At 43.3% G+C, this 23059-nt stretch overlaps 1 long non-coding RNA gene across 1 annotated transcript; it reads right to left on the bottom strand.

The window, feature by feature from the left end:
- Positions 1–4395: 4395 nt before the first annotated feature.
- Positions 4396–22661, bottom strand: LOC115353068. The gene is made up of 3 exons (XR_003927402.1): positions 22565–22661; positions 5049–5096; positions 4396–4512 (listed from the first exon to the last, which is right to left on the bottom strand). It is a non-coding gene; the product is annotated as an uncharacterized LOC115353068 (long non-coding RNA).
- Between the last annotated feature and the right edge of the window lie 398 nt (positions 22662–23059).

Below are 23059 nucleotides of genomic sequence, written 5' to 3'. Positions count from 1 at the left end.
GCGGGCAGAGAGGAGAAGAAAGAGGAATTCCTGCCAGACACTGCAGGGATGTTGAATTGCCCCTCTGGGTCTTGGTCTGCTCACTGCACACATGTCAATCTGTGGAGCAGGGTTCACAAATCAACCCCTTCTCAGGTGCTTTGAGCAAATTCTTGAATTTCAGAAAAAGCCACGCTGGGATTTCTTGTGCAAGATGAAGCAGCCAACCCATAAAACACTCACCAAGTCACACACGTGGGAGTGCCAGGCAGACCTGTTTAGTATGGGATGTTATTGGTGACAGGAGAGAGATGTATGGAAACATTTCTAGCAGTGTCTCACAGCCTCTACTGTGACAATAGTGGGGATGACTGTGGGGAGACTAGGTGTTGCTATTAGGCCTGCTCAAAGACCACGTGGACAACATGACCCATCTCCAGTCTTTTTTCCATCCTTGATGGATGTCTCTAGTCATCCATCGCCTAGTCATCTAGGCATCTTCACACACACACCAGTGACGTTCACCTCCAGGGTGTCATATTGCTCTGCAGCAGAGAAAGTCTGTAGGCCAGCCTGAAATGGCCCACCTGACGGATAACTCTGCTTTAGAGCACATGCATGTCGCAGTTTCTTCCATGATCTTCCCATTGCAACATCCTGCTTTCATATTCTCAGAACTTTACCAAACTTAGTTGTTTGAACTAAATTATCGAACTGAATATTTTTCTTTTCCAGTTATCCATCCAAAGGTAAGGATCTGGGAAATACTGGGATCAATCAAAATACTTCAGCCTTTTTTTTTTCTTAAGTTGAGATTGAAATCAAGGAAAATTATTTGTTTAGGAAAAAAGAAAGCATACAACCTTCATTAAGATGCTCTAACGCTGTGCTGCTTGAAACTTGGTATCTACTTTCAGGATGTTACTGTGCATATGCTTGTTTGCCATTTTAGTGGACATTTTTCTCAAATGTGGCAAATTATACATATATATAAAATGAAAATCACCATATGTTCATGTCTGGAGAAGACTTTTTGAAGCTTAGCAACTGAAGTATCTCAAGAATCCCACTTTCAGACCCTTCCAGGGAGGACACTTCATCCTCTCATGCCTAGAGACCAAATTATATGGTCTTGTTATCAAGTGACTTGGCATGTTCCAGACAGCAGTACAACCTAGTCCATCCTTGCAGTTGCTGAAGGACAGTGTGTTACTGTCACTGGAGCACAAAGCCAGGGAACTATCTCTTTCAATTCCCAGTTCTCCTCCATCTGCTCATGCCCAGAAAAAGGAGTGAATGGGACGAGGTAGAGTTTTGGGAAAAAGTTGAGCAGAAGAGATAATCTCAACCTTAATTCCAGTATTTTCTCATTTTTTTAACCAGCTTGATTCTGGCATCTTCGTATTCTTTTCTTATGGTGCAATGATATGCTATCCATTTAAAATATCCTTTTTATTTACAGGCAAGCATAAGAGGAAAATAGAAGCATCATTTTCTTTGCACTGTAGCTACAGAAAAGGTTTATGAAATTGTCTGTGACAGTTCCTTGACAAGGAAAAACAGAGCTATTACTATAGTAACATTCAAAGGTGGTTGCAACGAAAATAAAATAATTCAAGCTAAGGCAATATTTGCTCACATAACATGAGTCATTTGGATTGTGAATTCCTGACAGTGGTGAAGAAGGGGAAAGTTGTCAAGGAAGAGTGACAACGTGTCCCCACTTCATACTGCGGAATCCAAAGGTTCTCACTGTCAAACAAGGAAAAGACAATAACACAAAAGTGGAACATATATTCCTCTTCAGCAGCCTTAAGATATGCACTAACAGTGGGCTGAGTTCTGCTTTCACATATGCTTTGGATTGCCTCTTGATTTCTGTACAAGTGCCTGTTTATAGCAGTGATATATCTGCGCAGAGAGGGACTCGGTGCCCTTTGGATCAGGCTGTGAATACGAAAGACACCACAGAGATCTTCATGACAGATCGGAGATATGCAGAAAGAATCTGAGAGCAGATTTTGCCCTGCACAAGAGCATGGGATCAAATGTGGTGATTCCTGCTCTGCCCCCCACAAAGTATATGTAATAATAAAAATAAATGTAAAGCCTCTGTGCTCCTGAAGACCTCTGAGCTCTTAAACAAAAAATAGCTAAAAACAATGTGCCAAATTCTGTTCTTCCCATGCAGCTCCATTGATGTGCCAGGGATACAAAGACAGAGCCTGACATTAGGACATTAGCACAGTGCAGGTGGGATCCAGAGCACCACAAAAAGACAATGTTATGATTTTTCCATATAGCAAGACTGATGAGGGACTCCTGCTCTGAGTGATTTCACGTTAGATGACAGGCAAAGAAACAAATGGAATAGAAGACTGTGCGTATCTCTCTAACGTGCTGTAGCAGTTTGGCTTGATACAATGGCAGCTGGGAGTCTGGGGAGATACTCCTTCGAACTGTAAAGGCATAGGGAAAATCCAGTCGTATCAGACACTGAGCACCCTGTTTCTCAGCACTGGAGCTATCTGCCCCTAACATATGCTACATTTACTCAAGAGTGGGCAAAACACACTTCAGATTCCATAAACGCAACAAAATAAATTGCACCTTGGTATAGTAGCCTTGCCCCATAAAACAAGACTGCCATTCTCAGCCTACCAGAGAGCCTGATTCCAGGTAAGGCAGCTAGCGGCTTTGGTGGAAGGGAATGGCATCCATTTGTTGCAGGGGGGTGGGGGGTGCATGGGGAGAAGGACAGGACAGGAGCAGAGGAAATACTTTAGCTTTACCCTCTAAAATCCAATCGTCTTCTTTAAGAAGAAATTTTTTCAAAATCACCTTGACAGCCAGTGTAGCCAGCTCTGAAGTAGGAAAGTTCAAAGATATTGTGCTTCTATTGCCTAATTTTTAATTAGCCTGTGCATAAATGGGGAACTTTGAAGTTGTCTACACAGCGATTTTCATGTGCCCTGTTGACCTGAAGAGACCAAAGACTCCAGCAACATTCAAAGCTGCCCTCTGCACACGTGTAAATGATTCCACAAAGTGCAAATGTGGTGATTTAGGTCTTAGCCTGAAAGATCTTTTTAAGGACGTGCATGCTAATTCCAAAAAGAGACCTTCCATGCAGACCTGTACGTCTCCAAAGAATAGCAGCAAAGTCAGGTTCCCAAAAGTGCTGAGACCTGCAGACGCGGTACAGACCACTGTGTCTTAGTTTAGCACAAGATGCTTTGAGCAATAAAATAGTGTAAGCGATAAAATCACCCAGTTTGTAGAAAAATCAGGTTGCGTTCATTTCCATGCAAATCCCTGCTTTGGTTGAGCTACTTTTGACTTCCAGTGAGAGATGAATTTGACCTGCTCTCTCTTTCTCATCTGTTGGGCTGCAGCTGTGCCCTCTAGCACTGTATATGTATTCCAAGCTCATCTAGACATCGAAACAAAAGCACAAATTAGATGACAATCTTCCATTCTTTCTGTGTGCTGCCAATACCTGTTTGTCACTATAATGGTATTAATCATCTTTTATTTATAGCGGAACATTGGAAGCTTCCATTTTTCCCTTTTGATTTATTTGTAGGACAACAGGTGCACAACTTAAGCAGGTGTATGGATGTGTGCATATGTTGTGAGTTTGCTGATAGCCACAAAACATCTTTAGTAAATTATTACTTGTATCAAAGCTGCCATTATTTTTATTTCATGCCTAAACTTAATTCCACAGCTGTTAGCTCCCAGAGTCCATTATCTGCTTTGTATTGCAACTGCAGTAATGCAACTCATAGATGCAAGACCTCTTCTCTCGCCCTCCAAAAACAAAACATCCCTAAACCACACACTGCTTCCAGTTTCTGAAACTTGGGAAAGGTACTGAAAATGTATCAACAGTTTCCATTGGCAACTGCTGCAGAATAGCATGATACTGGTTCAACAGCTGACATGAAATGCCTTTCCATATGTAAAGCTGTGCCTTAAAAACACAAGGGACACTAAGAATAAACTTTGTACTTTCTTTTTCTTTTGTCTAACAGCAAATGGGTTGTGAAGAAGTGCTGGATGCTTTAAAAAAACGCAGTTATAATTTTGGATCCAAGCTGTGAGAACACTCATTGGAGACAACTGTTCTCTCATGGGCTAGCCTTGAATAAACAATCACAGCTCTGTGTGATATTACTTCTTAACCAGATTCTAGCATTGAGCTCTTGCCTTGCCATGGTTACTTGCCTTTTAAACCAATGTTTCTTTTCCTTCTTTTTTGCCAAGATTCTTGCTTGCTTGGCAGTGGCTCGTTCTCATTTGAACTTTTGCCCTATTTTAATCTCCACCAAATTTTTACTCTAAAAGAACCTTTTCACTGATATCTTTTTGTTGTCTTGAATTTCTTTTCTGCGTGTGAGAACTTACTTGGGGACATGGCTTACAGGAAAGAGCCCAAGTGACTGTCGTCTTCTGAGTATCCAGCAGCTGGCAGGCATCCGTGAGGAGATTAGAAAACAAAGCCACAACAGCACAAGACGTTAGCCACTCCTGAAATAAAATTAAATTGGAAAGAAGGACACACACGTATACACACATAAACTACCAGGTCATTCACTTGGAGATTTATTTGCACTTGTCAGCTCCTGAGCTTGCCTCACTTGAATTCATCTGAGGATAACACCATTAAAACCCATGTAAAAGCATCACTCTGCCACGTGGGGGTCCGAGGCAGAATCCCTCACTCGTGTTGCACCCCTGGAGCTGGCAGAACACCAGGGTCCCATGGATCATATTAGAGTCCTAGGGAAGGGGAGAATGTCTCTCATTGCTTTGGGGTAATTCTCCAGGCAACCTGGAAGAAACAAACCAATAGCTTCTATAAAGAAGCTACAAGTCCTCTTACACAAGAAGAACAGGTCATCTTGAAATATCTTGACTATTTTTTGTTATGTGTTTTGTGGAGGTTCTGAAAGGAGAAAATAAATGGGAACTTGCTGAAGGCTCTCTCCAAAATATTTCTAGCCACATAGTTGACTAATATTATTCCCACTGCTGAAAAAGAAAAACCCACACCATTCTCTTACTTGCTCATTCAGTTTCTTATTCATCGGACGACGTCACTGTGTGGTTGCCTAAAAGAAAGGCAAGTACATAATGTACATGTGCATATGTGCATACATACATACATATGTACAAAAACACAGCAACAGTATTTCTTACTAATATTTGTTATTGGTAAAATCCATTTTCTTACCAGAAGCATAACTGCCAAATTTCTGGTGTTAGTGAAAGTACAGTTACTACTATTTAGAAATCTCTCAGTCTTAGGCTGTATCATTTTTGGCTAAGTTTTTAACGTAAAGTAAAACCTAGTTCAAGCCTCTAGGACAACAGACCCCTTTGGTGTGCTGTATGTAAAATGAACCTGAGTAACATCCTTCTGGTATGTGCATCAGATATTCTGATAGACAAACCAGAGGCCAATGATTTAGTCATCTTTATTCACAGATTAATAAGGAGCTGTGTTCGCAGACTAACATATACCTAAGACCAACTTTTTACCATTTAAAATCTTCTAACTTCTAAACTATATTTAAATATAGGAAAACCAGCAAGTTACCTCTTTCTTTTAAAACGTAATCTTCCCAATATTTTACATGTTAGAAGATTTTAAATTAAATCAGACAATTAAAAGTCTATCCTTGCTTACTCTTATTTATTAACTTTGAGAGAGCAATTTTGTTCACAGTAGCAAAATCAATACTCTGAGATAAAATTTCTAACAAGAATTTCCTTTCTCATAAAATTTTATTGGCAATTTAATTTTTCATCTGTACTGAAATGGTAAAATGTAAAGAACAATGTTCTTTTTTTGCTAGTAAAAAGTCTTTATTTACTTTGGAACACAAGCAGGAGGTACATTTTCAGCTGAGTTCAATCATTTTCTACATCCTTGATATCTCTTCATTTGCACAGAATCCTTGCTGACAGAAAAATCACTAGCTAATTGACTACACCAAGCTTTATATGGGAGTATTGGTTACAATCTGCTTCTCAACCGCCTTGTGTCTGAGTCGCAAGTGGGCAAAAGTGCCCGCCCAAACACAGCACTGTACTGCACAGAATCAAGCTGTTACCTTGGGGCAATTTACCCCTTAATGCCTAATATACAAAATTCCAGTTGAATCTAGCTGAATTACTATGTTTTGCTGTAGCACATGTACAGCGGCAAATCATTGCACTACCTTGGGCACGGAGGGGAAGTAAAAGGGCCCATGTGTCACTCAGTCCAGGATGGGAATATGGACATTTCTGTGAGAAAGACAAGGTCCTTTCCCATAACAAAGCAGGAGACAGAGAAGGAAGGCTATTCAAAGCCTTGCGTAGGGTTTGGCCACATGGTAGTAATGCTCTGCTCCATTCTAGGCTCTCCCATCTGATGATTTCAAAATTATTTGTATAGTTTGAGTCATCAGAAGATGCCAAGGTGGACACAAATATTATGCCCATGCTATGGCAGGAAAGCAGGGACGCAGCCAAGTTAGGTAAGTTCAGTCCAAGACTCACACTGAGACCAACACCCAATACAGCTCCTGCTGCATGCTTGTTTCTTATGCTAGAACTGGTCTTCCTGGTGAATAGAAGCCTCCTTTGATAGCTGGCTCCTGCGCGGTGAGCAAAACCGGCACAAAAAGGTACCTTGCAGAAGTGTGGATGAGAGGACACACAGGCACGCTCTGTCACCAGCTGTGCAGCTCCCACCAGGTAGCAATTAGCGCAGAATTTGCCCCACAATATATAGGCACAATAATCCTAAACTGCTGGCAAACCCTCTCATTCGGTGTTATAGCTATTCTGGTAGTAAGTCAGGCTGGCACAGCCAGCATAGCTCAGCCTTTGGGAAGGAGGCTTCTCCCCGTACAATGCTGTCTTGAGTCCCAGTGCAGAGTGTCACTTTCCCACACTGAGTAGTCCCTTGATCTGTGAGTAGTGCCTATGACTTCTTCGGGGACTACTTGCAAAGGACAATGCGGCTCAGCAGGCTTTTTGTAAATGTGTGGCCACGACTCATTCATCAGTAACAATGACCCCTGTAATCATTTACAATGCCTTTGGGCCTCCGTGTGTAAAAAAAGTGCTGCTATGCCAAACCAACAGGAGAAAAACTTGTGCGGTGGTTGTGGCTTTAAAACCGGAATTGTGAAGCATTATTTGTATCGAGAGATGAAATAACAAGAAGTGGGAAGGGTGAGAAAACATGAAAGGAAATAGGCTTAGGGAAACAGAAGCTGGAAGTAATCAATAAATCATAGAATAAAGTAAAGAGAAAGAACCTTTGAAGTGCCCAAGCTTAAATGTCAAGAGTATTAGAACAAAAGAGCTCCAAGCAGGAGAATGTGTGACAGAGGAATATGCTGAAACTCTGACAGAAAGCATGCTCGCTCCTGAGCGTGGAAAAGAGTACAGACAACAAAGGGCAGCAGAGAAGAACAGAATAAGAAATTAGGAAACCATGTAGGTTCCTCTTCCTTAAATAGTTTGAACACACAGGATCAATATTATTGTTTCTAGAAGATTCTGAGGAGTAAAACTGGAAAGAAACACCATCAAGGTGGTGGAAAAGATCAGGTTTAAACTATCTAATATGCTGGGAATGTACTATCACATATGCATGAAGGTATGCCATCAATATTGCAGAGCAATAGGATCTTGCTTACTTTGCGCTACACCAAAAAGAAACAGAGCCAGCCAAGGCAGAGCTGTTGTTGTTATATTTATCCCTAGACAAATTCATACAGCTAAAATGTAGGGTTTTTTCTAATGACAAGCTTTCAGTGATGCACTTACTCACACATAGCTGTAGTCACACATAGCTCTAGGCACAGGTTTGCCCCACTGAAATCTATGTATATAAACATACACTTAAAGTTAAGCGGGTAGTCAAAATGTTTTTCCAAGCTGAAGCCTACGTGCTGATGGATTACCTACTTAGCTATAAATTGCACGGTTACATCTGGTTTTGGCTACTGGCTCAGAAACAGATACCTATTCTGTTTGAAGCAAGCTTATAATGACTGTTATTCATGTAATACAATAGATCCTTCTGGCACTGCACGCGTGTACATTGTGAAAACAAAATTTTCTGTTCAAATGGCGTTTGCAGTCAACTGAGCAAAGGCTGCTTATGCTCTCTTCAGCAGAAACCTGCATGGAAAGAAACTACCACACTTTGATGTGCCTTGAAGAGCAAAATCTGGGAAGCCCTCACAGAGGCTGCTGGGACACGTCCTGCCCTTCTGCTGTGTGCACACAAATGACAGTACAGATGTGTAACGGTAATGTCAGCAAGTAAACTGAGTGTTAATGCTTGCGTTGATGTTGCTGAGCATGCCCACTATAAAAAAAAATGATGCTTCCAAAAAGCCGATGGGTCTGATGTAAGCAGAGTGCTGCAAGTGCTCATTTGACAGCAAAGAATTTTGTGGTATGCCTCAATGAGACATTTAAAATTTCACTCATAATTTTATGAAATGTCTCTCATTCAAGTTGTCAAAGCCTGACAGGCTTGTTAACAACATCAAGGGGTGAATGGTCCTTCATCTTCTTGCTTTTGCTCAACTGAATGATCGATGAACAAACTAAAACTGACAGCTGTTGCGAAGATACCAAGAATTAAAGGAGATACAGAAGATGTTTCTACTCCTCCCTGTCTAATTCAGCCCAAAGAAGTTGATATTCTGTTCAAGAAAAGGTTGGAAAAGCAAGAATAGCAGTAGCCTAGGTCCTGGCCTTAAGTCCAGTTGTTCTGCCCACTCCAAGCAAGGCCACTAGAGCGGCATGAGGCAGGGCAGCTCACGAGACTGGGGGTCCATTCGTTATCTTCTGCTTTCAGGGGTCTATTTCCACCAGTAACCAAAGAGCTGGGAACCCACTGAAGGAATAAACATGAAAGGTTGTCAGAGTGTCCCCAGGATTTGCACCGTATCTCCACAAATTTGACTTTAAGAATAGCAAAACAAAACTTCAAGCTACAGTCTTTTCATTAAATATTTGACCTCCATTAAAATTTTGGGATTTTTTGATGTTAGCTCTCACTTTAAGTGAATGTCTTCAGTCCACGTCTTTGTTTACCTGAATTTCCCAGTAAAAGAAAAAAATTAGTAATGTACATGAAATCCTGTGTTTTTTCACTGTGTATCAATATTTGCTCAAAGCCAATTTTGACCAGATGTACTTGAAACCTCATTCTAAGAATTAACCAGGGAACCAAAGCATGTTACATGAATAAAAGGCCACACAGATTGGCTAAGGTTTTGAACATCAGATCAACATTATAACAAACCACACGAATGACATGCAGACCAAGAATGACTCCAAGCTCAGGATGTGAAATACACAGGGCGGGGAGGGGACGGACAATGATGAAGGGACATGGGGACACTCCGCATAGTCTGAGCAGAGGCATTTTGTGATCAGGAAGTCAAATATCATTAAATAAATGATTCCTTAGAAGTTATTCAGCTCTCTCCTATCAAGCCAGCAAGGTCTACGCTGAAGTTGTTGCACACTTGGCAAACCTGGTAGACTTCAATGATGAGAAGACAGGCTTGGCGTTTTAGGGGAGAGCAGTAGCTGTGATTTCTTTCAACTTTGGCAGGACTTTCAGCACTGTCTCCCATAACACCACTAGCATAACATCCACCAAATTGATGAATTACAGAGTAAATAAATGGACAGTGAGGTGGACTGTAAACTGGCAGAACTGCTGAGCTCAAAGGCTTATGATCACTGGCATGTCTAGCTGGAGGCCAGTCACTAGTGGTGTACCCCAGGAGAAGACACTGTGACCAGTACTATTTATCTTCTTTAATGACCTGAATGGTAGAACAGAGTGCATCCTCAGCAAGTTTGCAGATGCTGTAAAGTTGGGAAGAGAGGCTGCTAGACCAGATGACTGTGCCTCAATTCAAAGGGACCTTGACAGGCTGGAGAACTAGGCTGACAGGAATCTCATGAAGTTACATAAAGGGAAATGTCAAGTCCTGCCCCTGGGGAGGAACAGCCCCATGCACCAGGACAGGCTGGGGCCAACTAGCTGGAAAGTAGCATTGTAGAAAAGTCCCTGGGGGTCCTGGTGAACGACAAGTTGACCAGAAGCCAGCGATGCACCCTCATGGCAAAGAAGACCAACAGCCTTCCAGGCTGCACTCAGCAGAGTGTCTCCAACAGGTTGAGGGAGGTGATCCTCCCTGTCTGCTCAGCCCCAGTGAGATGCATCCTGGAGTGCTGGGTCCAGTCCTGGGCTCCCCAGTACAAGCAAGACATGGACTTGATGGAGCAGGTCGAGTGAAGGACCACAAAGTTGACTAAGGGTTTGGAGCATCTGACTTACGAGGAGAGACTGAGAGCTGGGACTGTTCAGCCTGAAGGAGAGAAGGCTCTGGGGATATTATCAATGTGTATAAACACCTAATGGGAAATAGCATGGAAGCTGGAGCCAGACTCTTCTCAGTGGTGCCCAGCGACAGGACAAGAGGTAATGGGCACAAATTGAAATACAGGAAATTCCTTTTAAACATAAGAAAACCCTTTTTTACTGTGAGGATGATTGAACACTGGAATAAGTTGCCCAGAGAGGATGTCGAGTTTCCCTCCTTGGAGATATTCAAAACCTCAGAGGACACAGCCCTGAGGACTGAGCTCAAGTTTCCTCTGCTTTGAAGAGGGGGGGTTGGAGTAGATGATCTCCAGAGGTCCCTTCCCACCTCAGTCATTTTGTGATCGTGTGACAGCCACATCTTCATCTACACCTTGCAGCTATTGGTATGCTGAATGTCTATTACTTTTATTCTAGGAATGGCATATATAACCAGTGATTTTTCCAGAAAATGTATCAGTTTATTGTCATTTCCTTGACATACAAGCTGAATTTACAACTCTATTGCCATCCTTATTTTTCCTGTTTCTTACTTCAACTTTGCAGACTACCCTCTAATGAATAAATTCTATAGAGTATATCTCACATAATGAGAAAAAGGCAAGAACCGATTACCCTTTATTGAAAAAGAGCTATTTTTAAAGCTGGATTTGTTACCTAGTTCTGCTGAGTCAGCACAAAGCCTTTCTTACTTTGTTGCAGAATACTTTGTGTGCAGTGTGTATACCATGGCGTCCTTTGTAAGCATGCAATATTTAAGGGCTGGTATTACTATCCTGGGGTTAACAACTCTGCATGATGGCACTGTCCCAAGAGAAACTTGGAGATGGAAAGACGCTTTCAGGAGCTGCAGTTTCCTCCTATTACAGAAGGTCAGCCATGCATCTCTGGTTATCACCAATGGTGGATATTTCTTTTGTGCCTCTGCCTGCTCCTTCTGTATCAGTATAGAATGCAAAAGAGCAATTTCCTACTCTCCACTGTGTTGTTTTACTACAGGCAGATGCTATTCCTAAGTGTAGTGGCAGGTGTCAAATCAAATACGTATCTGTTTCCCCTGCAATTTTAGGACTTGGGACAATCCACAGGCTGCACTCTTAATGCCTCAGTTCTGATTCAGATGTTCCCCTGAATCAGTATCTTTCTCCATGTCCCCGGGGGGGGGGGGATCACAGTGGTATAAAACTGCAACGTTGCTGCAACTGTGAAACCTCATGTCAATTCTGAAAAACTTGCATGACTGCTACACAGAGATCTCAGCTACCTCCCAGAAAAAAATCTCAGTGAACTTCAGACAGAACTTGGAGTAAAATTGACACTTATGCTTGGGGATAAGAGGGAGGCACAGACAGCAGGGGAGAGACAAGTGCTCATGAAAGACTTCAAAATGGAGGGAATTCATTCTTACTGATGAGAAGGCCTTGAGGAACTCAACCTACAAATTATTGCACTGTTGCAAGAATGAGAGAAAAAAAATCACTCATTACTACAAAAGCATCATAGAGCCATTCAAGCACATTGAAAGCTTTTCTGAAAACATGCCTTCTGTGGCGCTACGTAGCCACAGGGAATTTTTTTCCAACTTTGTTCCTTTACAATTGAATTTTCTCTGCTATGTTACCTGTTATTTAATGTCATTATACATATATAAATGTAATTGTAAATATAAATATGTGTATGTGTGCGTGTGTGTATGCAGGAATATAACCATATGAGCATATGTTTGTTTATTTCTGTTCTGTGTGAGTACAACTACTATAGCAAAATCCTTTAGATGCAGAAATGCTTTGCAATCCATTAATTTTTGCCTTCTTCCTGCATTTGTAATGCCAGCACCAATTAACTTACAGGGATTATTTCTAGCACTACTCAGTGGCAGTGGTCCCCAACTGAGGTAGCAGTGAGCTCAAAAATAATTTTAGGCCAATATTTGGCCAGAGCTGTGTCCTGAAAGAAACACAGGGCGTGTGTGTTTGTGTACAAGGCTCATCCTGCCCTTCACTGCTGCCCAGCTGCTAAGTAAAGAGTCCCTGACCTTTTTTCCAGCACGAAGCAGGACGTGTAGGAGCAGGGAGGCAGGGTGCTCTTCAGCACCTCACGCGATTCATCTAGCAACAGGCAACACGTGCTGTCTGCCGGTGCTCGATGCTGGTTATAGCACCTCTGTTGGGAACTGGAGTCCTGGTCATTGCAGGCAAGGCTGGGGCTAAGCCCCTCTGGGCAGCAATGCCCCACCTGGCCCCAAAAGCCACCCTGCTCCCTCCAAGGCTTCAGGGCAGCATATGGCTGAAACACCCGGGAGCATCACTGGCGGGCAGGGAATCGAACAGGTCACCGAGTCCTCTTCAACCCGCTCAGTGCGTGTGCTGAAGTTAGTCACTACCAGTAGCTGCTGTATTTATAGAGGTATGTCGTAAGTTTGACGTAAGATACGATTTGTTTTTTCTGTACAGCAGGGCAAAGGTGCCTTTCTCCTCCCCTTCTTCAGTTTTTGGATAAACCCTGACTTGTTTTCACAGGAACATTAGCTCAAATCTGCTGCTACTGTGCACAGCCGATAAAACTATTGCTTGGAAAGACCATATGTCACATGGAACTGCTCAAGAGGCATGAAGCCCTGCTTTTTTTTGCCGATCCTTTAAAGATACAATTTTATGCTCAGTTAAAATGGAAAAGAGCATTATGTTTAAAGATAAACCTATTTACTGTGCAACCGCTTTGCTAAATTCTGTAACCAAATTACTTGATAGTAAGACATTTGGACTGCCTGTTTTAAAAAAAAAAAGGTGGTTACACATCTCTTTCTCCTTGTTTATCAGTTGCTATGACAATGCTAATGACAATAACACCACAGACAAGGACTAAAATCTTTTACTAGAGGCAAGAAAAGACAAAATCAGTTCTGAGGAGAAAGTTCCCTTTATTAATGCACTTCTTGTTACCCTCTTTGACCCGGGTGGTTAGCCAATATTCAGGGTCCCTACAGGTTGTTTCTGTTTGGAGAACAAACAGATGAGGGAGTGAATTGGGCTTTTTAATGCGCTTCTGTTTGTTTAGAAAGAATGTACACAATGTCCCGTTACTCTGGGCACAGTGGGAGTCAAAGCAATAGGCAGTGCTTTCTCTGTTCACACTTTCAAGCTTCTTTTGAGCCACAGCTCAAGCTCTCTCTCTCTCAGCTTTCTCTCAGGGTCAGGCTACAAGGGTTTTCCTTACTGGATCTGGGTGTCCTTGCTACTTCCTCTGTCTGCTTCTCTGATGTTTCTGCTGTCACTTTCTGAATCGCTCTGTTTCATCATATGCCACCTTGTCCCCAGCGTTTGCAGTTAGATCCTGGAGAAATGCCTTGGCCCCCACAGTTCAACACTGCCAGGCATGTGTGGTGCGGTATGTATGGTGTGGCATGTATGGTGCGGCTCCTGGGGTCTCAATGAGCATGTCCCACAAAGAAGGTAGTTCTTAGGCTTTTCCTTAAGGTAAGCTTTCTCACCCACCATCTTCAGTGAGGTTTCATGGCTGACTTTCAGCATAACACTGAATTTATTTCGAATAGTGTATTTTTGCTCCCTGTCAGATCAGTTTCTGTACAGTAGTGCTATGAGGTGGGAGAGCAGAGAATATGTTACTATTTCCTAACAAAGCAGCCTCTGATGCAACTAATAAAGTTGTGAAAAAGTCCTAGAGGAGTTAAACAGATCTGACAGCATTTAATTTCCATAAATTTAGGGCCTGATCCTGCCTTTTTTTTGCTAATGAGTACTAGAGGGAGATAGCATGAGCTTCAGACAAACTAAAGACAGAAATAATGTCCCAGCTCAGCAACGAAAGGCAGGTGTGCGATGGAGCTGTTGGGACCTTTTCATGCCCAAGAGAGGTAACTCTAGTGTTCCTGCTCTGGGTTCAATCCATCTCTGCTGTGACCAACAGGTCTCCTGTCCAGCCCTGACCGAGCTATACAGATACTGCTTTTGGCAGCAGCTCTGCTGCTGGCCCTTGCGGCTTTACTTTTTAGTTGGAACAAAGGTTGCATATAGCGTAATTCTCTGCTCAGGCAGGGCAAAGATCTTTGATTTTTTCAACAGCAAAAATTTGTAACAGTTGTATTTTCTTTTGCTTTTAAGGAAACAAACTCAAGGGGGTTTAATTTATTTGGGGTTTATGCCACAGCTACTAACATGGCCTCAACATTCCTTCCTCAACACATAAGGAAGCTTCTTCTAGTTGTTCTTAGGCAAGACACATCTCTGGTTTCCATATACTTTCTTTTTATCATTCCTTCCACAAACCCATCTCCTACCACTCCCCACCTCCATCTTTATGTAGGTGATGGGCCATGATGAGGTTCAGTGTAGACTGAATGGAAAAGATCCTCTGGTATGACCTCACACACCTACAACTTTGAAAACAACTCCTTCACTACTGCAGATGAACCCGTTAAAATTTTCTGAAGGCCCCAGCAGAACAAATGGGTGTCTTTGGCCATATTCATAGCAGTAATACTTTGGCACTGATGAGACACTTGAAAGCTGTCTTTCTAGAGTGCATTGCCACCCATTAAACTGGGGGGCATGGACCTGTCAGCACTGGTGAACTTCATGCCATGAAAAACCTCTGAATTCAATAGAACCTAATTTAAATGGAAGTTCACATGCCAGAACAGAGGAAGCTTGCACCTTTAATTAAAAATCTCAAGCCATCCACTCACCCAGCCAGTCATTAATCCCCAGGAAATGCCCTTTGCTGAGACCATTATTTCTCAATTATTATACAGTAAACAGAAAGGTTTAGCCTTTGAGGAAGGGGGCGAGTTTTCTCCAAACACTGGAGAGGGTAAGCAGCCCTTTGCATGGAGCATCCAGTTATGGGCACATGGTATGTAAACTGAAGTGCTTGATTCCGCTGACTCCTCAGCACAAGATGCAGTTTGGGACTGCCAATAGGTCAATTTTCACCTATTTCTGCTGAAAACCAAAAGCATTCTGAACAAGAGGAAAATGGACTGGGGGGAGGAATCCATTTTCCTTTTAAAACTTTGAAGGAAACAGTTCAACAAGCTCTAGTAAGATCGCCACCTAAGAGACAATAAGTATTCTCAGGTTTACGTGTTGTTAATTTCTTCCATTTTCAATGAATTGACAGTCACTTGATCGGGGTCTGAACAAAAGATCTCCCCTCTCAAGCAAGCATCTTCAATAATCCACTCTGCAATAATTGTTCTCTGTCCCAATCACTCTCAGAGCAAGGATTTGAGAACATGTCTCCCACCCCTGAATCTATGGATCAATCGTAGATTTGTACAAGTCGGTACATGTACCAGCAGTACCAATCCGATCCAGGCCAGAGCAGAGCACTCAAGTTTATTTCTCTTGAACCTGCCACGTGACTGGTCTTTATGCTGCCTTTATCCTTACACTGAACTTTTGCTGGCTACAAGACAACAGCCCGTCTCAGTCAGCATAAAGCTGTGTGTTGAAGATAAGCCATCAACATTTTTGGAACCAGTGTGAACCCAGTGTCAGCACTTGCAATACAAATCTAGCTGGGAGGTATCTGATCGCATAGGAGGAGCACTGGAACTGGACTTACTGCATCATTGAACCACAGCCTCAGAAGCGTGCCCCAAATGCAAGGAGATTGCCTTATGAGGCCATTTTGCCTCAATCTCTCCTTTTGGATCTGTTCCACTTTGCTTGCAATGCTTGCATATTCACTGAGTCAGAGAGCATGAGAATAACTCTTTAGTGAAGGGCTTAGGGCACTTGCCGGAGAGGGGAAACACATGGGTTCCAGCATGGACTGAAGCGCTTCAGCAAAGTGGAACAGTGTCAGCAGGAGCGACAAGCTGCCTCCAGCCCCACAGTACTCGCTGGCCTGCTTAGCCAAAGAAGTCACACATCATCTGAGGAGGACAGACACAGCATTTGGGGTAATCGATATACCCATGCCCTCTCTCTAGCTGTGACACTGCCCATGTGGGTACTGTCTCATCCTGTCCTTTCCTACCCAGCCACTGCAAGTGCATCCAGCTCTTTTCCAGCACAAGCTGTAAGAGCTCTGTGGCCCTGGGCTTGTGCAGCAACCCCACAGTGAGGTTCCAGTCTGCAGCGCTGCTGCTGCCGCACAGTTCACTGCACCCTCCTGCCTGCCTCCTGCCTACATTCTTCCTTCATAACTGTTTTGCTCTGTTTATGACACCTGGCTTAAGGCTGCCATGTACCTTGGCAGGCAGTTTCCCCCAATCCTAACCTAACTGGTAGCACTTGGTTGACAGAGTTCATGCATCGGGTCAGGATCTCCTTTGTGCCACCAGCAAACAAGCTGTCAGGATTAGTTTAAAGCTCCACCATGTTTAAAGAGGCCAGATAGGTGGTTTATTCCTTCCTTTGCCCTTACACTCTCCTTCCTTTCTGTCTGGTACAGCATTTGCTGCTAAACTAATGTTTCTAGCAGTTAAGCATCCTTTTTCTCAAAAAACAGACCCGGGATTTCCCTCAGTACTTCCATCATCCCATCCAAGCAATCCTACCCTCAGCTTTGTTAGGAGTGATCTAGTCACAGGTTTTTATTCAGTGATCTATTTTCAGTTTTCCTCTTGCTGATCTAGTAATTCAGATGTCATAAGCAGCTTTATGCTGAGAATCAGCACTCTCGACACTCAGCTAAAGCTACATCTTGTTTAACCCACAGGCCAAAAGCCTTCTGAATCAATGGCTGTGACCCCTTGACATTAGGTTAGACTGCATAGGCTGTCTGTTGTCACCAGCTATAGTCATGCCTATCCTTAGAAGTAAAATATTAACATATCCCTGTGGGAGAGGAAAATTCTGATTTGGTGATAGCATTTTACACTTTCTAAACAAAAGGCAAGGCAGAGCAGAATGAGCTCCTTCTTTTGCTTAGCTATTATTCCTGACTAAAAAGTTTCCTCAGAAAGTCACTGCAAAAGTTTTTCTGGTCCCATACACCTAAAATCAATTTCTGTTTTGAAAAACTGACATCAGCTGCTTGTGACCTGCTTTCTTGTCTACATCCTTCTGAAGATCATTAGCAAAAGTCCTAGAAACCCCAGTCCTGTCACACTTGTTTTCTCTCCCTTTTCAGAACAGTTCCATTACCCCACTTTTGAAGGTTTTGATATTTTGTTCCTAATCCTGATTTAGAAGCTTCGGCTAATAAATTGACAGGTTGTGACACGTCCCAGTAATTTAAGAGCTTTTTAACCTTAGATTTAGAGTGCTGCTTTTATGGTTTCAGAAGGCTTTTTATTCACACAGCTTCCATCTTGAGTAGCTCTTTGAATGGGGTTGTCAAGACAGCTATGTTTGGTGCACATTTTTCCTGGAACCAAATTCACTGTTGCCTATAAAATTACAATTCCTCTGTCCGCAGCAGGTTTCATTCTGCAATGGCTACCTTTTGATTTATGTGATTTCTCGTCTTGCTAGCATCGAATATATTCAAAATACTTACACAAGGAGCTTATTTTTATTGGTCGCACCTGAAATTCATCCACTTCAGTGTGTTACCCTCTTTCACTACTTACTTGACAAATCTGGGCTCATCATTTGCTCTGTGTTGTGCCCAATGTGTTCTCTGGGAATAGAAGGTTTGAGTATCTGCCTCTAGCAAATGGGAAACGAGTTGTAGTCAGGGCCTTATTATTATTGCTTAGCATTTTCATCGTGGTATTACTTGGAAGCCCTAGTGACTGAAGCTCTATTTAGTTTGGATCTGCACATATCTATACTGAAAAGGCAGTATGTACTCTAAATAATTCATGGGAGAAGAAATAATTCTTTGCTGAATGCAGCTTGCCAGCAATGCAGTTTTGCTTGGTTTAAGATGGGAACCCCTGCGTATCTTCTGTCTCCAGTAACGTCTCATTATGGTGAGGCAGTTTTTTTCTACCTTTGCTTTGCAGATTACTGCTCTATGGCTTACTTCTAAGGGAGGTCTGTGAAAGGTGACCATGACAAGCAAGCCCACTGTCAGCCTGTGAGTGTAAACTGGCCACACAAGGATTTATACTTGCTTCAGCTACAAAGTTTTTTTTTTTTAAAAGAAGGCATAAAACCTCTACTTTAAAGATTGGCCACACTGTCCTTCTGGAAGTCATCATTTTAAACTTTAAAATATTTTTTATTTTCTCTGTGAAATAACCAAAGATAACAACTGATTGAGAGCACCGAACAACTATGGTCCAGAGCACAGAGGTTTAAAAGCAGTCTCCATGGCTCTCTAGTCTTTGAAGTCAAGCAAAAATGGTGGTCACAGGCAGGGTCCGATTTCTGGTTCTGCATAGCAGTGCTTGAACTGGGCAAACGGAGGAATGGGAACCCATTGATTCTTTCCTAGGGCTCACTGGATGCTCAGGAGAAGCCTAAAATCTGTGCTAGGCATATGTCTTTTCCTCAGCCTTCTTCCATAGGTGCACCTCCAAGTATGGAAATGGAAGCCTGTCTGCTGGGACAACCAGACCATCCTCCATGGTCCGCAAACCAGTAATCAGAGACAGCAACCTTTCAGCCACAGTTCACCTGGGAGCTGCTTGAAGAAGGAGCCTGGAAAGTCAACAGATCACCCATTCCTTTTAAAACCCACACATGGCAAGAACTAGTGGAATCTCTTTTTATCAAAGATTGTTGGTCATACAGTTCGGAGGGGGGGGGATCAGTTTTCCATAAAATTTCCTATTTCTAAATGCAAATATTGCACACATTTTTAAAATCTGAATGTTATTTTAAAGGCTAATTTAAAATTTTATTTTAATGGCTAAGTTTTATACAGACCTTTTCACACTGTCTTCACATGGTCATAGCTATAGTTCGTGGCATATACACTATTATTAGCTATGTGATAATATGACAGTTGAAAAATGATTTAATTTTACTGTCATATCACTAAGGACTCCTGCTATCTAGTACCGAAACAACTATAATGCCTATATGTCTCCTATTTGTGTTGTAATGAAATAATATTGACAGTCTGAGCATTACAACATAAATGGGAGACACACTGTACCAGGAAAGAAGACAGTTATCCTAAATGGATATCATTATCTTTATCAGTCACTACTAGTAATCCTTAAATAGAAATTACCCTTAATATTTTTTTAAAATAACATTGAAATTTAAAAAAAAATCCTTCTCATCTCTGAATTACACTTTCAAAATTCTTATTTTTTTCTTTTTCCTGAATTTTAAAAAATGTATTTTCCTTAACTATTTCCAGTGAAACATAAACTCTGAACTTTCCCCAGCTACAAAGATAACAAAGACCTTCAGTAACATATTGCTGATCTTGCTACCAACAATATTTGCAGTTTGGGTTTTTTTTTGGTGCTACCTGGAATAGTAACATATTCTTAATGCTTCTTTTTGGAATAATGTATCATCAGGCCAAATTTTGCATTTATTACGCATTATGCATTTATGCTAGCTCACGGGAATTTTTGGGATACTATACATCATAAAATTGGGGCAGATTTTGCAGTCTCCTATCTCTGTTTCATCCTACCTTCCCTTTTTTTCATGACTTACGTTAAAAGAACCACCTTAAAAACACCACAATATGGTGAACTCTCCCTTGTTTTTTCACTTTTCTCACACCTAAACTACTGGGCAAAGACTTCAACGATAAAACGTATGGTACAACTTTGTTACAGACCTCTAGTGAACTCTTGCAAAGCACCAAGACGAATCCGTTCTATCACACTTTATGCTGGAGAAGGTGGGTAAGTTTTAGAAGAAGCTGAGAAGTTCTTGTTTCTTGTTTTGGATTCTATTACACTTTTATGCTGTATATGGGTTATTTATGTTATTTGTGCTGACACTTTATTAAATTATTGCACTTTCCCATGTCTTTCCTCTCCTAAAGCTCAGCAGAGGGTTGTTTGACCTTGTACAATACTCACCACTCAAGAGTGGTGTGTGAGACGGGACAGCTAAATCTTATTCTGCATATGGGGGGGGGAATTCTCTCTCGGCGACTGTTGTGACTGTTAACAAACACTGACAAGGGCAGGCCTAACCAGTTAACCTTTTGCAAAGTTATGACAAACCAACTGCAGAAGTCCTGTATGAAGCACTCATCTGCAGCCTCCCAGGTGCCAAATGCACTGGAATTTTTTTCCCCAGGTATCTTCCTCAACAAGCACACCATTCCGGTGCAAGATAACTCACTTGTTTATCTTGATGTTCTGCGCACCTTTTCTGCTAATATTTCCTCCTCTCAACAACTACAACTGTTTCCCGAAAGCCAACACATTTTAGATGAAATCTGTGGCTGACAGCTGAAAAAAACCAACCTCCAATTGCTATTTGTGATATATGATTAGACAGGTCAAGTTTAATTTCAGCATTGTGCATGAATCTGTTATCCAATCATTCTAATGATACACTACTCAAACCAGCAGTGGGGCTGAGGATGGAAAGAAAACCTTGATTGTACCTTGCCTGCCGGTGATTGGAGTTCGTTATGAAAGAACACTAATGCGATTGTCATTGGCACCCTTCGCCAAAGGTAGGGAGCATTCGTATCTTTCCATTGTCACCATATCTGTAGCTGTGTGACAGATGAGTAGAGGTATGCCAGAAAGGATGCAGTATTGTGGGAGGGATCGCTTTTTCCCAGGGTTAAGGCAAGGATATATTTAATCACATTAGCACCTTTAAGAAAATACCATCTTTCAGGTAGAAGGTGCGGCTCCTCAGCTGAATAGTGCTCTCCAGGTTACATAATCCAGCCTGCTGAATCAAGAAACCACCAGTGGCGGTCTCAGCTAGCTTGTTTTGTTTTGCTATTTCATCAGTAGTTGCACGTGTTTGAGAAGCTCCCATAGTGGAAGGCACCTCCTTGCAGGGGTGCAGCTTCCTGGAGGGCACGCACGCCCTGCCGCACGTCCTGCCAGGGCCTGAGCACCTCCCCGAAAACAGCCCTCCAGTCAGCAAGATGCAGCACTGCCAGATCAAGACAGCCACGGTGAGATGCAGGAACAGGCTGAATCAGTGCAGCCAGATCAAAACGTCAACGCAGCCATTGCATGAATTCGTCACATCTGCATGCTAAAGTTTCTTGCAGGGAAGTGAAATAGCTGGAGGAGGGATTTCTTTGTCTCTGCATTTTCATAATGCCAGTCTGGATCTGCTCTGTTTGTGTGCTTTGGTCCTTTGAGGCTCTTTGGGATGTCTGTCTATCACCCATGGGAAAAAATCCCTTTCCCAACACTGACTGTGAGCAGAGTCACCAGAGTCAAGCAGGAGGATCGAAACACTTGTGCCACACCAAAACAGAGCCTTTATGTGCAGCTGTCCTGGGTCTGCACCCCCCCACCCCCGTTTCCAGAATATCCCCATGCCCTTGAATGTGCCAAACACGAGATTTGGCTCTAAGAGCTGACAGTCCCTACATAACTTCTGGGAAAACATAAACTGACAGGTTACATTTTTTTAATAAACCCTGCCTATTGTGTTCTCCCAGACCCAAACACCGGTGTGCAGTCACCTAAGAATAAAATAAACTCTTTTAAACCACTTGTCATTTCTGTCCTGGGGTTGTGCTGGCTATATAAGCTCAGAGCTGCTGGCAGTGCTCTCCTTTGCCCACCCAGGCCCTACCCACAACAAACCCCACAGGCAATAAATACACTTATGACGGCAAAGCTCAGCCCTCCAGCCCCAAGGAAAGAGGATCAGACCACAGCTGGCTCCAGGCAAGGCTCTGCCGCGTCTCCCTCCATCACCTTGGGCAAATCGCCCCCACCCCAGCTTCCCCAGTGGTAAAATAGGCCCTGACACCCTAACCCAGCTACCTGAGCAAACCTAACTGGTCTGTGCTTGTGCTTTTACTGCGTATTTCAGCTGCTAATACTTAACAGTTTATTCTCCCCACAGTATTTACCCATCTGCCCCACAACGGTGTGGCAAGAACTGACTGAAGACCTGAAGCGGTCGAGTCCGCAACCTCTTATCAGCTGCGGGGGGGCAGGAACAACCCACACCGCCTCAGAAAACCGAACAGAAACGTCCTGCAGGTTCCCTACTGTCACCCCCTCCTCCCCCAAACAATAAGCAGCTCCTCGACACACAAGATTACCGCAAAAAAAAAAAAAAAAAAAAAAAAAAAACCAAAACCAAAACACGTGAAAAGTGTTACGTCGCGTACTTGAAATCGCTGGCAAGGAGGGGACGTTCGCTACGAGAAGGCTGAAGCGGAGCTTTCTCCGCAGACCTCCCGCCTCGAAATAAAGTAGACGAAGGGCTGCCTTCTCCCGCCCGCCCGTCCTACCCTCCTCAGCGGCCCGCCTCTAAAAGCCAGCCGCTCCCCGGGCCCGCGCTAATGGCGCTCGGCGGCCCCCTCCGCCCCTTCCCCGGCCCCGCCGGCGGCGGCTGAGCGGCCAACGGCCGCCGGGCTCCCCCTAGGGGCGGGCGGGCCGCCGCCTCAGCGCCTCAGGGCGGGCTGCCTCAGGGCGGGCTGCCTCGGCGCCTCAGGGCGGGCTGCCTCGGCGCCGGCCGGCGGCCCTTGTGTGGCGCAGGAAGCCGGCGGTAAATTAATGGTCTTTCCAGGTGCTGGTCTTCCAGGCAGGGCTGCGTCCCTCCCCGATGGAGGTGGCTGCGGACGCCGCGCAGCAGCCGGTCGAGGATGGCGGCTTAGGGCCCA

Source organism: Aquila chrysaetos, chromosome 18 (genome assembly GCF_900496995.4).
Source record: "Aquila chrysaetos chrysaetos chromosome 18, bAquChr1.4, whole genome shotgun sequence".
Taxonomy (NCBI): domain Eukaryota; kingdom Metazoa; phylum Chordata; class Aves; order Accipitriformes; family Accipitridae; genus Aquila; species Aquila chrysaetos.
This window is presented reverse-complemented; position numbering and strand designations above follow the sequence as displayed.